Genomic DNA, 14,395 nt, shown 5'->3' with positions numbered 1-14,395 from the left:
TCCTCTACTTCTCTTACTTGATTTTCAAAATCCTTTTTGAGCTCTTCCATGGTCTGTGACCAATTCATATTTTTCTCGGAGGTTCGGGATGTGGGAGCTTTGTCTTTGTTGTCATCTGTTTGTATGTTTTGATCTTCCTTGTCACCAAAGTAAGATTCTATAGTCTGACTTTTTTCCCTGCTGTTTGCTCATTTTCCCAGCCAATTACTTGACTTTTTATCTCTTTGTTAAGGTAGGACTCTGCTTCCAGTGTGGAGGGTGCTCTGTCCCAGGCTTCAGGGGTTTTGTGCAGCTGTTTTCAGAGATATTTCTAGGAAACTGTAATTTTTCTTTTCTTTCAAGGTTGTATAATCAAAGGAGAGGTGCTTACTCATCTCATGGCCTGTGCTCTAGATTGCGAGTGACCACAAGCACTCTTTTCTGGCCTTGGAACTGTGAGGAGGATTCCCTCTCCACAGCCACCACAAGCTCTGCCATGCCAGCTCTCCTCCTCTCCCCAGGACTGTGACCCAGATCCAAGCATGGGCAAAGCAAGAGAATCCTGCCTTAGTGCCAGCAAAGAGATCCCTGCAGTCCCCCTCTGATCAGTCTCTGGATCCCCCCACCATTTGTGGGCCAAGAGCTGCAGAAAGCAGCTGCAGCTGTGCCCACCATCACCCCTGCTGCTTCCACTGCCCCGGGGCTGGGGCTAGACCACACTCTCTCTTTTCCAGGTCCTGGCAGACCTTTGCTATTGATCTTCTAAGTTGTCTTTGGCATTTGCGGGCTGAGAAGTTTGGAAACTGCCACAACTGCCAGTGATCCAGCCCCTGAGGCCTTGTTCCAGCCCTTTCTGTGCTGGCGTGGCCTACGCTGGTTGGTGGGCCCCTAGATTGGTGCAACAGACCTTTCCTGTTGACCTTCCAGGTTGTCTTTGGCTGGAAATGTTTCAACCCATTTTTTTGTGAGTTCTGTTGTTCTAGAATTTGTTTAGAGTTATTTTTTACAGGTATTTGGAGGGGTTTGGGGGAGAGCTTAAACAAGTCCCTGCTTTTGCTCTGCCATCTTGACTCTGCCCCCAGCCAGAACTCTCAAGTGACCAGGAAGGTACAGTACTATCCTAAGCTAAGATACACTGAGAGTGAACCACATACATTGAACAAAGGCAGTCAATCAATAATCATTTATTGAGCACCTACAGATGCCAGGTGCAACGCTGAGTGCTGGGGGGCACTCACAATCTAAGGGAGACAACAAGCAAACAAAAATGTACAAACACTATACATAGGATAAATAATGTGGAGAGGTTGGATAAAACCTCTGTGCTGAGAACCTCACCTTATATTTTACAGAAAAAAATTGAGGACACTACCCTTGGGTTCCCCCTTCTCTCTTCTTCCTCATCTCCTATCACTCAGGTACCATCTTCTTCTATCCTGCTCCTTCCCCCCTGTCTCACATGACGAAGTGACCTTACTCCTTACCAAGGCTTATGCCTCTGCTCGTTAAAGTGATTCCATTGCATCCAGGCACTTCCAACAGATTGACCTCTCTGTCATCCTCATTCTCAGTTATTTTCATTCTTTTCCTCTCTACTGGCTCAGTTCTCTTACTATCTACAAACATTCTATTGTCTACAAACATTCCTATTGTCTACAAACGTCTCCCCATTCTGGAAAAATGCTCACTTGATCCTTCCATCCCTGCTAACTATTGACCTATATCTCTTCTTCCCTTTGTAGCTAAACTCCTCAAGATGGTGGTCTACAATAGATGCTTTCACTTTTTCTCTTCCGACTAATCTAACTTCCAACCTGATCATTAGACTGAAACCATGCTCTCTGAAATGACTAATGAGCTCTTAGTTGCCAAATCCGGTGGATTTTTCTCTATTCTCATTCTCCTTGACCTCTCTGCGACCTCTGACACTATTGATCGATCTCTCTCCCTCTCTCTCTCTCTCTCTCTCTCTCTCTCTCTCTCTCTCTCTCTCTTTCTTTCTCTCTCCTTTTTGATACTCCCTTCTTTCTAGGTTTTGGGGACACTACTCTCTCCTGGTTCCCCTCCTACCTATCTGACTCCTGGGTCTTTGCCCAGATCATGCCCTCTAATGGTAGGTCTCTGTGGGATTTTGTCTTTGGCTCTCCTATACTACTTTTGATCACTTCCCATGAGTTTAATTACTCTCTCTGTGCTGATGACTTTCAAATCTATCTCTCTTGCCCCAAACTCTCCACTGACCTCCAGTCTCAAATCTCCTACTGCCTTTCTTTCAGACATCTTGAACTGGATGTCCAATAGACATCTTAAACTCAATATCCTGAAAATGTAACTCATTTTTTTCCCCTAAGACACGTCCACCCCTTTCCCTTCCCTGTTGCTATAGAGCGTGACACCTTCCTCTCAGTCTGGGCCATTTTCTCCAGCTATCTCCTATTCCTGGAATACCTTCCTTCTTTTGTTCCAACCACCCACCTCCCTGACTTCCTTTAAGTCTCAACTAAAATCTCATCTTTTACTGGAAACCTTCCCCATTCCTTCTTAATTCTAGTGCCTTCACTCTGTTAATTATTTCCTATTCATACTGTATGTAGCATGCTTTATATATATATATATATTTGTTCACCCGCTGTCCACCCACTCCCATTAAATTGTGAGCTCCTCAAGGGTAGGAACTGTTTCTTTTTCTTATTTGTATTCCCAGAACTTAGCACAGTGTCTGGCACATAGTAGGTGCATAATAAATGTTTATTGACTGAGGGACCATGTTTTTGCCTTTCTTATGTTTCCAGCTGCTTACCACAATACCTGGAACATAGTAATTGGTTAATAAATACTTATTGACTGACTATTTGAAAGAATCTGTTACCTTTGATTAAACAGAGAAATCTGTTGAGTCAGAGGCATACAAACCAAATGGGAGAAAAAGGAGTTGCTTGGGAGCCATGAATTATATTCAAGGAATATAGTGAAGTTAGGAGAACAATTTATACAGTGACAACAATATTGTAAAGGATAACAATTTTGAAAGACTAGAATCAACAAAATGGTAGATTCGAAGTTTGATTTTTTTTTCTGTTCTTTTATATATATATATATATGAATCTTTATGTCTCTCGATGAATGCCAAGTTCATAATAAAAATGTTTTTAAAAAGAAAGGAACAACACTCATTTAAATGAAGTTCTAGCATGTCTGGTTTTTTTTTTTAAATCAAGCACTACTAGTCACAGCTTTAATTTTAATATGTGCATACTCACTGTGTGGGAAGAAAGTAAGGTGGTTTAAGAAAAAAATAAGCAGGTACAATGTTGGTGCTTGACAACATCTTTGTTAAAGCCTATATAAACTCACATATACACACAAAAAAAACCACAGTGGAGTCGTGTGGCACCTTAAGAGGAGAACAGAGGCCTTTGGTAGGGACAGTCATGAGGGCTTGTGGAAATCATGGCAAAATTTGGTTGCCTAGAGAAATTCATCGATATTGTACCCCAGTTTCACGATGGCATGCTTGCACAGGTTCTGGACAATGGACAACACTCTTAACACTTTCCCATTGACCATTGGAGTGAAGCAGGGCTGTGTGTTTGTTCCCATACTTTTTAGCTTGATGTCTTCAGCAGTGTTGTCAGACATCTTCCACAAGGATGAAAACAGCATCAAGGCTAGCTGCTGCACCAAATGGTAAATTATTTAACTTGAAAAGGCTATAAACCAAGACTCAAGTAGAGTGAGAGTTGATGAAGACTTTTTGTTCAAAGATGACTGTGCACTCAATGCAGCCTCTGAGGCTGAGATGCAGCAGAGTATGGATTGATTATCTGCCACTTGTGCTAATTTTGGCCTGACAGTTAACACCAAGAAAACAGAGGTTCTCCACCAGCTATCCGTACACAGAACCATTGGTTACACCAAATGGAAAAATTTTGAATGCTGTAGATAAGTTTACTTAGCCTTGGCAGTCTACTTGCCAGGGATATACACATAGATGATGAGGTTCACACATGTATTACCAGAGCTAGCTCAGTGTTTGGGAGGCTCTAAAGGAAAGTATGAGAGAGGAGAGGTATTAGGCGGCCTACAAAAATTAATAAGAGCTGTTGTGCTGACCTCATTGTTGTATACCTGTGAAACCTGGACAGTCTGCCAGCTCCATGTCAGGAAATTAAGCTGCTTATTATTGAATTGCCTGAGGAAAATTCTCAAGATCACCTGGCAAGATGAAGTACTGAACACTGAGGTCCGTTCTCAAGCTGAACTGCCAGATACTTAACCTACTGCAGACAGTACAAGCACAATGAGCTGGCCATATGTAGCCAGAATGGACTTTGTTTTCTTTGAATGACTCAGCTCGCCTCGTTGAGCTTCCCTGGACGCTGGGGCTTGCTCTTCCGGGGCAGGACCAGAGCTTCCTGTGTGATGAGTCGTGGCGCTGGCTGAGGGGAGGTGTGTTAACGTGGTCTACGCTGGGGGAGGGGCCAAGTCAAGAACCAATCGGCCCTGGTCGTTCAGGCGGCGCTTGATGATGTCAAAAACTCTATAAGAGGGGAGAGGACAGCTTGAAGCTCCTCCTTTCCTTTTCTGGTTGGAGCCAGAGACACCTACAGCCCAAGCTGAGCTGCCAGTAGCAGAGCTGACTAGAGGCTAGTGGGTAATCTTCTTACCGTAGAGGGGAAGCATGTATACGATTTTGCTTTATACCATCTCGCTTCTCTGTGGCCTTTTGGTTACCCTTATAAGGCGGACTTATTGGGCCTGGAAGCTTTTGATGAAAATATCAAAATGGGGACTCTGGTTTGTGGGCTTGTTATTGTGGAGTGTAAATACATGCTTTAGTTCTACCTTCTGCCTAGAGAATTCCTTGTATCTTGCGGTTCCGGACCTTTTAGGCACATATGAGATTCTCTTTGAAATCATAAATTCTGCCTTCCTAATATACCATATTGTTCAAATGTTAAACATACATTTGCCTGAAAGACTTTTATGGAGAATTGCACTAGGCAAGTGTTCACACAGAGGTAAGAAGAGTGAATACAAAGACACGCTCAGAGTCTCTCTTAGAGAACTTTGGAATCAGTTATGAGACGTTGGGAGACAATGGCACACAGGACTGCCAGCACTGCGTGCCCTCATCAAAGAAGGTACTATGCCCTATGACTAAAGCAGAATTGCAGTAGCTCAAAGGAAACATGAGATGTGCAAATTTAGAGACATCTCCTCTTCAGATGTTCATGTGGACAATTAGTGCCCGATGTGTGGTGGAGCCTTCCAAGCTTGTCTGATCAGCCATAGTCAGACACTGTACATTGGCCCCAACATAGCAGCAGTGTTGTTTTTGTCCTCTACAAGTATGAAGGACAACAAGCATCCAAATCCTTTTAGCTGTTTTAGGCAAGAGAACCCAGCCGTTGAATCTTGCCTTTGGTTTCATTCTCTATGCATTCCATATCATGTTCTTTTACAGTTTTTGTCATATTGTATTTTCTTCCTACTTATAATTTGACAAGGTGATTAATGTACCATTGAATGCCACTGAAGAGAATTCAAGATTTTTCAATGACAAATCAAAATGTCAAAAACTTAACCCTGAAAGATATTAAATATTTCCACTCTCCTGGTTTATAAAATCAACGTTCAGTTTGTCTTTTTCTTTGTTTCAGCAATCTGTCAAATTCATAAACTGGCATTTTCTTACTGAAGAGAGCAACAGGAGCTAATTTTTATTGTTACTTTGAAACATTTTTATTCCAAACTTTGAAAATACCAAAAAATGAACATTCAATGAGCAGATAAATGTATTGGATTGTACAGATGAAACTGTATGTCTTTATTATGTACAGCTTGTTTTCTTTTTAGGTATATAGCGAGTTCAACTTACAGCTTTCAAGCTTTCAGCTAGGTAGCTAAGTGGATAGAACACTGGACCTGGAGTCAGGAAGACTCAAGTTCAAATACTACTTCAGATACTCATTAGCTGTGTGGCCCTGGGTCTTAATCTCTGTTTGCCTTGATTCACTGGAGAAGGAAACGGCAAACATTCAAGTATCTCTGCCAAGAAAACTACATAGTGGGTCACAAAGAGTCAGACATGACTGAACAACAATAGCTTTCAAAGCTGTCCTGCTTGTCTGTGCTTATTTCTGGATTCCTTCTCCTCTACTTAAAAAAAAAAGCCTCAATGAACCCCTTTCATTTAATTACATTTCTTCCTTTTTTAATGCTATTTATAATGGTCAATCCTAATTCAGGCAGGTATCTTATCAGTTCAGGTTTAATGCTGTAGCAAAAAACCAAGGCAATTACAGTTCATTCAACAGTTAACAAAAGATTTACTTACCCATAGCATAGAAAGAATATCCAATAAGGTTACTCCAACACTTAGCTTGGGTGGATCTCCCCATCCCTCTTTCCCCCACCACCTCCACCACAAGGCAAAGTGTGGTGACTCCTTCACTCTTGGACTTCACCAAGTCCAAAGGGCCCTGAATCCCTGTGCATGAGAAACTTTTATGTCCGTGGTTGACCAGGAAGCCAAACCTGATAAGATCAAAAGTTACCAGAAATTTACTTCAAAGAAAAAGCAGCTTGAGGGTTAGCCACCTGAGCCAATCAAGCCCGAGACAGCCTTATCTGTTTCCCTTTCAGGGAAAAAAAATATCCTAACTTAAAAAGGAAGCGTTATTCTAACCTGTACATAGCTCACCTCACCAACCTACCCCATCCCCCTTCCCCCTCCCAAAAAAAAAACAAAGGCTTTGTAACATGGCAAGCATGTTTTAGCTCACTTTCCCAGAACCAGGTGCTACATACAAACTTAACTGAACAAATCCTTTTATTAAGGGGATTTGTTCTGTGGAGTTTGGATTCAGTCAAAGGGCTGCCCTTGAGCACCTAGAGGTCCCCTGTACCCTAGAAAATCCCTATTCTAGGGTGATCCGAGTGGTTTTGGGAGTATCTATTCTCTATTGCCATCAGCTAATCCCCTACTGGCTGTGTTCCTCAGTTCCATTTAACCACTTAACACTGAGTAGCTTCTACAAGGGATATTTCTATCAAAGATACAAGAAGAACAAAGTACAGACATTTCCCCCAATACATCAAAGGTCATACTCTCCCCCAAGCCAACCCAGTCTCTGAAGATAGTAGGGTCAACTTACCTCAGCCTTTATATCTGTCTCAACAAGTTCAAATCTAAAAATCCAATCAATGCCAGGTGAATCCTTGTCTCAGCTACAGCTAGGCTGACATCCTTAAGGTCACTTCCCAAGATAATTCCTTGTTCTACAAGGCATTGGTACTACACTGGCTACGGATCTGAATTCTGGAATGTCAGGATGCCAAGGTGCCCTCTGGACCTTTTGAACTCACAAGATTGTAGGCTCCAATCCCTCTGCCATTTGCCGTGACAAAAGGAGTTCCCAACCTCCCCCAGGAATGTTGAAGTCAAAAGCAAACAATGGCTTACTGCCTCGACAGACAAAGAGCCCCACACGGTTAGCCAGTTACAGATTGTCCACACATGCTCCGCCATCTCCCCAAGGCATTTCCACTCCACATCATCAGACTCTTCTGGAAGCAGGTTCCCCAGCAAGAGGATACTATTACAGGCACCCTGCCCAGGTACTATTTCATATGCACATCAAGCAAAACAAATTCTCATGTTGGCTATATCTGAAAATGCAGGTCTTAGAATGCATCTTGAACCCATCATCTCTGTCAAGATTTGGGTAAATATGTTTTATCACCAATCCTTAGGAATTGTGTTTTATCATTGCATCAATCAGAATTTTTAAATCTTTCAAAGTTGTTTTCCTTTCTAATGATATTATGTAAACCGTTCTGGTTTTGATCATTTCATTCTACATTAGTTCTTACGGGTCTTCCAAATTTTGCTGAAACCATCCATTTCGTCATTTCTTATAGTACAATAGTATTTCATAATCTTCATAATTCACCATATGTGGGTACTCCCTGAGTTTCCAGGTATGTTTGGTTTTTTTTCCACAAAAAATAGCTGCTGTGAGAACGTTTATATGTATAGGTTTTTTCTCCTTACTTTGAGTTCTTTGAAGCATAGACCTAGTAGTAGCTGGGCATGAAGTTTACTGACTTTTAGGAGGCATAGTTCCAAATTGCTTTTTAAAATGGCTGGACCAATTCACAGGTCCACCAATAGTGCATTAATGCTATTTATAGATTTTTCACAACACCATTTAGCAGAATTCAAATTAGGCAAGATTGCAATTCAGAAATCTTTATTTCAAGGATACTCCTTCTTTTGTTAAACATAAAAGAAATGGCTTGAGAGGGAGCACAGTGCACTGGATCAAGACTAGAATTTATAGAGTAGATGCCAATCTACAATCTACAGTGGTTGAGGGGGTTTCTTCACTGGGAGTTCCGTACACCAGTTGTTAGGGGAAGACATAAAGCCAGGACCATGTTAGGTCCTGTTTTATATTGAGATGAAATGAGGCACTCATAAATTGTTGAACAGTTAACATAAAGAGGTTCACTTCTCACTTGCTATTAGAAAGCATAGCGCCTCCTAACAGTATCATCACTTGATCTCTGCCAGGGCCTTTCTGGAAAGGAGTTAGGCCTGAGTCATCTCAGAGAAAAGGAAGCCTGAGGTGGACATAAGCTCCTTTTCCAAGGGTGTACAGAAGTCACAAGGATGTTGAGGCCAAGGCAACTAGAAAAAGTTGTCATAGACAACTTCTAGGAAATTGGATATGTGACCTGGGCGCTTGGGTGCACAAAGCTGTTGATTAGCAGGGTCAGACCTCTTGCCTTGAGATGGGAAAGTGCCATTTTGCCAGTTGGGGATAGGTCAGAAGCCACTTGGGGTGGATAGGTGCTTCATCTGGAACAAGGAGCACTTTTTTCTTTCTTTAGGAGAATCATGGTCGCATACCCACACAACTTAACATCACCAACCCAATGTTCACATTGACACTGGACCAATTCTTCAACCACTTCTATTCTTGTAACATTCCAACCTGGTTGTTTAAAATATGTCTTTGGTGGATACTGTCATGCCTTGCAAACAACTGTATGCAATGGAAGGCATCATTGGTCTTAACCCCCAAAGGGGAGAGTCTTCGATTGTCTAGTATTGTGCTCTCTAACCCAGACCACTTGGCTAGACCCATTGCCAGCCCTCAATGCAGCTAAAGATCGTAATCACTCCATTCCTCAAGTCTTTCTCACATACAAGCCATAAAGCCTGTAGCTCAGCTAGCTTTAATGGCTGCTGAAGCCCAGTCCTGTATTCCAATCCCATAGCAAACAGAATCATTAGTAACCAGGCAAAATGTTATTTCTCAGGAGTCAAGTCCTTATAGGTGGGGGCACATTAGGCCAGCAGAGGAGACAGGGTTCCAAGATCAGGACTGGAAGCCTCAGTCTTCGGGCACTTATTTATAACAGACATTAACACCAAAGGGAGCCAGGAGCATGATTTTGAATTTATCATTTCTATGTAGCAATAGGAATTTCCTGTCACCTACTGATCTTGTTAGAGGGACCATCTTGCATTACCCAACCTATAATAAGCAGCTCTGGACAAAGAGTGGTAGTATGGTGGCTGTGCCATCTCTTCACTAGCAACATAGGCACAGAAACAAGTGAACAAATGGTTTTCAAAAGTGGCTTAGTGAGTGTCCACTTTGAGAATCCTGCAGCTTTAGAAGCCTGACAGTCACTTACTCTGGCCATCATTGCTTGCCAAAAGCTCCACTCATGGGGCAGTGAGCTGGTGCAGTGGATTGAGCACTGGCCCTGGAGTCAGAAGGACCTGAATTCAACTCCAGCCTTAGACACTTGACACTTACTAGCTGTGTGACTCTGGGCAAGTCACTTAACCTTGATTGCCTCACCAAAAAAACAAACAAACGTTCCACTCAGCTTGGTCCTTCTGGCCAGAGATCTCCAGAGATACTGTCCTTGCAAGGTCTCAAGGGCCTAAGTGAAGAGACAGCTGGATAGCCTACTTTAGATCTTTCATGGCTGTGACCTACTGGGGACACCACTTGAAAGCAGTAGACATTTAAGTGGCTTAATAAACTTGAAGAGTCCAGCAAGTCTTTGGGCTTCCTTCATAGATCATGGGGAAGCAAGCGTCAGTAGTTTATTTTGAACTGTGCCCAGAATCCTATGGGTTTTCTCCACCTATTGCATTCCCCAAAATTTGACTTAGCAGCTTAGACTTATTAGAGTTGATTCCCCACCAATTTTCCATCATATGAGCCACCATCTTATCTGGTACTTCTGCTTCCAGGACCACATCTGGTCTGGTCAATGTTGTGTCATCAATGTAATGGTGTATATTAATGCCTTCAGCAAAGGAGGCCTCTTTCAGGTCTCTGCCCACTATAATGTGGCAGTAGGAGAGAGAATAAGTAGCCCTGGGAAAGGATGGTGAAGGTATACTGATTGGACTCCTTAGTGAAAGCAAACTGTTCTTGACTATTCTCAGCTACAGGAATAAGGGGGCAGGGAGTTAAAAACCGTTGGTGAAGTCAGTAACCCCGTGCTACTCACTGTGGGCCTTGGCTACTAGATCTATGACATTGAGAAAGGGATGAACAGCTCTAGTGATAGACAAGATGACTTTATTCACCGGCCTGTCATTCACTGTAAATTGCTGAATACCATTTGCCTTCCTTACAGGCATCATAGGGCCTGTCCAAAGGGAACTGAAACAACTAAATGTTTCAGCTTCTTACATCTGCATCACTAGAGGAGAAACATCTTCTACCTCCTTGGGAGCCTGCTGCTGTTTAGTGCTGATTATATGGGATTGTTTGGGTAACTCTAAGGGTTTTTATTTGACCATGCCTACAGCAACCTGCATAGAGGTTCTTGAAAGGAATTAAAAAGATACTAACTCCCAAGAGTGCATGATACGCCTTCCTTCCATGGCCTCTGTAACCTTCCATGGCCTCTGCAAACTTCCTTTGAATTACCCAAATGAGGTAAGGAATGTAGAAGATTCTTTGGGCTTGGGTTATGTTGAAGAGCCTCTTCCCAGTACGGTTTTACTACTACCCCCATGGGCTAGCCATCAATTACTTTCATGTCAACCCCACGTTTCAGCAGACACACCCAAAACTCCTTTCAGTAGAGAGTGTTAGTGTCCTTTGTCCACCTAGCAAGGTGGCATGTTCTGTGACTCATGCCCCTCCATTCCCAGAGTGCCTAGACATACTGACAGCAGTATTTTCCCAAACCACAACTGTCTCAACCTCATAATCAAATTTCATAAATGGATCAGCCCACACCAATATTGGTATATGGCAGGAAAGGCTCATAGCTAAAGTCTGAAGCTATTCTGGTGGGGTTCCACCAGAGAGGGTAGGATCTAATTGCTCACAGGTAGGTTAGTCACAGGGTTTGGCCCCATTATGGGATGGGGTCCATAAGTCCAATCTATCAAACTCATTTGCTTTGAGAACTTCTCTCTGTCCCTTATAAATCCCTGTGGGGAATTGACTATAATGGGAATTCACCCATCTCAGCCACCTAACAAAGGACATATAACCTTTCCCACCTGGAGGTTCTATTAAATGTAGCCGATACTGTTAAAAGCACATATTCTCAGAGCCTGTGGAAGTCATGGGGAGAGTGAGCATTGTCTCCATTAGACTAAGCCCTCAGGTGCCATTACCCACATTGATACATCAGGTTTCTCTTTGAATTTCTCATACAACTACCTATCTCTAGGTGCTGAATGCACTGGCTCAGCTCATTTTTAGTATTATTCAGTAATATTCAGTATATATTATATATTATATTATTTAGTACATTAAATTCAGAATATTCAGTAATATTCGGTATTATGCTAGTAGATCCAAAGATCAATACGAGTAATTTTCTCACAATTACTGATCTCAAGCAACCCATATGTTGGTCCCACTTACTGTTTCCATGTTCCTTTGCTTGGGTACAGATTCTTTGGGGGAGTGGGACACCTCTTTTTCTGATTTCAGGGAATTGTACCTGTTTGCTCTCCCCCTCTGAATTCGTAATGTCCCTAATCTTTCCTTCAGCTAGAAATAAGATTACCTAATATTGTATCCTGATTAATCATTTCCTTTTAATGAATTAGTCTTATTTAATCAATTGTTTTTTAATGTATAAAAGTCAGTCTCCCCCTGTATTCGGGGTCCATTGCCAAAGCTGAGGAAGGTGATTGGTCTCAGTTTGTTAGGCAATTGGCATGCATTACTTAAATAAATTTAAATGCTTGGAAGCTCAAATTTTTGTTTTCTCAGTTATTTTAGCTTTCATCCACCACAATGTGGGTCAAATTTTTGTAGCCTGCAATGATATTTTACATAGTTTCTACTGTTTCCTTATATAAGCCACATTGATCACCAGATTCAGGTTCCCTAAGGATAAACCTTCTGTAACTTTCTTTTGGCAATGACCAGGCCCTGAATAGCTTTCATAAACCCTTCAGTTTTCACAAATAAGCATGACTCAGGCATTTGTCTGTAGCTTCTTTGTTGACATATCATAGGCTAGGTTCATGTAGATGCCATCCATGTATGTACTTTGGATTCCATTCTTGGATTTCAGCCATGTAATAAGCTCCATTTAGAAATAAAGTCAATGGTGTGTACCTGTTATCAGTTTTTACTGTTGTTCAGTGAAGTGATATCTGTCTATTTGAAAATTATTTCTGTAGGGTTTTTTTAAAAACTTGTTTATCATATATTCTAAAGATCAATGCTGTTCCTTATTTTTTGGTGAGGAAATGCTAACCTTTCTATTAAATATATTAGGGTGATGGGCCTTGTACTTTGTTGAAATTACACAAGGCTTGAACTTTAAAAAATACTACTGAAATCCCTTGTGGTCCATTTAACAGTTACAAAAGTGTATATTAAGACTGGTATTTTATAGGTGTTCATTGTTTTAGGCAAAGTTCTTCCTATTAAGCTTTGATTTCAGGAAACTAAGTCTCAGTGTATTCTGGTCCAGCTATCTCTTTGGACAGCTTTATGCTCAATGTCAATTTTTTTTCTGGGCCTGTAATTTAATCAGTGTGGAGAGTTCCCCAGGGCAGAAACTCCCTCTATCCAAACAGATCAACAGAGATTCTATAATGAATTGTCCAAGGCAATGAGAGATTATGGCCTGTCCAGAGTTGCATAAATTTTATGTATTCCAGGTAGGGATTGAACCCAGGCATCCTAACTTTGAGAGCACCCTTTCACCACCTATACCTCTTGGAAGAAATCTATGTGACATAATATCCCACACGGTAGATTTTCCAAGTCTACATCATTGAAGAATCAGGGCAAAAGAGTGTGACTGACAGTGTAGGCATTTATTATAAGCATGCCTTTTGTATGAAGATGAGCTTTGCCATGTCCACAACTACTCATTACTAGGTTTACTTCAGAGTGATGAAGTTTTGGGTTATAGCAACGTACAAGAACTTTGTGCTATATCATGGGAGGTATTGCTATTTGCATTGGTAGGAAAATTACACCTACAAAATTAAGCCTTGAAGTATTGACATATTCAAATGACAAATATATGCAAATATATGCAAAAGAGCAAAAAAAATAAAATAAGAAAAGCCAGTATGGAAGATAAAGCAAAAAAGCCCAAGAAATTCATTTGTTTGAAATCTTTGGTTGAAAATATTATTTCAAGGTAGTTTCTTGCTGAACTTTTGTCCCTACTGTTCAATATGTTTGACTTCTTTTCCAGTTGGCACTGCAATACTAGTTCCTAATGTACTAACCACCTTCTCTCACTCCTCCTCTCTCTCCTCACCAAGTTGGGATTGGTGTGGATTTGATGTATTTCAATAAAAAATTTTGAAGGCACAGAAAATTTTTGGCCACATGGAGAAATCTAACAGCTATTTCCCTAGGTACTTCTATTGATATTAAGTACACTGTTACTATTACTATTTTTTAAATAAGCATTTATTTATTTTTTTTTATTTTTTGTTTTGTTTTTGCAAGGGGGAAGGCAGGGCAATGGGGGTTAAGTGACTTGCCCAAGGTCACACAGCTAGTAAGTGTGTCAAGCCTGAGGTCAGATTTGAACTCAGGTCCTCCTGACTCCAGGGCCGGTGCTCTACTTACTGCGTCACCTAGCTGCCCCCTAATTGCCATTACTATTAATGGAATGTTCTGAAAATGCCTGTTTTAACTGTCTCTGGAAAGACTATTCAGAGCTTGAAAGAAGCTCAAGAAACTATTTTTGTCATGGATAGAGAGAAACTGAAGAAGACAGAAAGAAAGAGGGTAGAAAGATCTTTTTTCTTGATTGAAATGTTTCAACATACATCTTATGAAGAAGATGAAGAGGACTTGTACTATAAGAGGAAAAGAACTCAGTAGTCTGTGTTTGTTTAACCAATAGCCATCAAAGATGATTTATTATC

Source organism: Trichosurus vulpecula, chromosome 6 (assembly GCF_011100635.1).
Source record: "Trichosurus vulpecula isolate mTriVul1 chromosome 6, mTriVul1.pri, whole genome shotgun sequence".
NCBI lineage: Eukaryota > Metazoa > Chordata > Mammalia > Diprotodontia > Phalangeridae > Trichosurus > Trichosurus vulpecula.
Note: the sequence above shows the minus strand (reverse complement) of the source record.